Raw genomic sequence first — 689 nt, 5'->3', positions numbered from 1 at the left:
GGTCATAGGGGAGCTCTATGTGGAGTCTTTTGAGGAACCTCCATACTACTTTCCAAAGTGGTTGGACAAGTTTACACTCCCACCAACAATGCAGTGAGGCTCCCTTCTGCCCACAGCAGAGCTCACACCAGTACTCCTCCAACTCTTCAATGATATTGAAAGAGGAAGTTCACTACCGAGCTCATTCTATGAAGCCATCATAACCCTCATCCCAAAACCAGGCAGAGACTCATCATCTTTGATGCACATTGATGCAAAACTTCTCAACAACATTTTGGCCAATCGACTTCAACAATTCATCCAAAAAATCATACACTACGATCAAACAGGATTCATTTCAGGGATGCAAAGCTGGTTCAATATACGCAAATCAATTAATATAATTCATCACATTAACAGGAGCAAGGATAAGAATCACATGGTTATCTCAATAGATGGAGAAAAAGCATTTGACAAGATCCAACACCCCTTTATGATGAAGGTTCTGGAAAAATTAGGAATCCAGGGAATGTCCTCAATACAATAAAGGCTGTATATGACAAACCTACAGCCAGCATTATGCTTAATGGTGAAAAACTAAAGCCATTTCCTCTTAATTCAGGAACAAGACAAGGATGTCCACTCTCTCCACTTCTCTTCAATTTAGTATTAGAATGCCTAGCTACAGCAATAAGACAAGATGCAAACAT

This window comes from Dipodomys ordii, unplaced genomic scaffold, assembly GCF_000151885.1.
Source record: "Dipodomys ordii isolate 6190 unplaced genomic scaffold, Dord_2.0 Scaffold2864, whole genome shotgun sequence".
In the NCBI taxonomy this organism is placed as follows: domain Eukaryota; kingdom Metazoa; phylum Chordata; class Mammalia; order Rodentia; family Heteromyidae; genus Dipodomys; species Dipodomys ordii.
The sequence above is the reverse complement of the archived record's forward strand: the minus strand, read 5'-3'. Positions refer to the sequence as shown.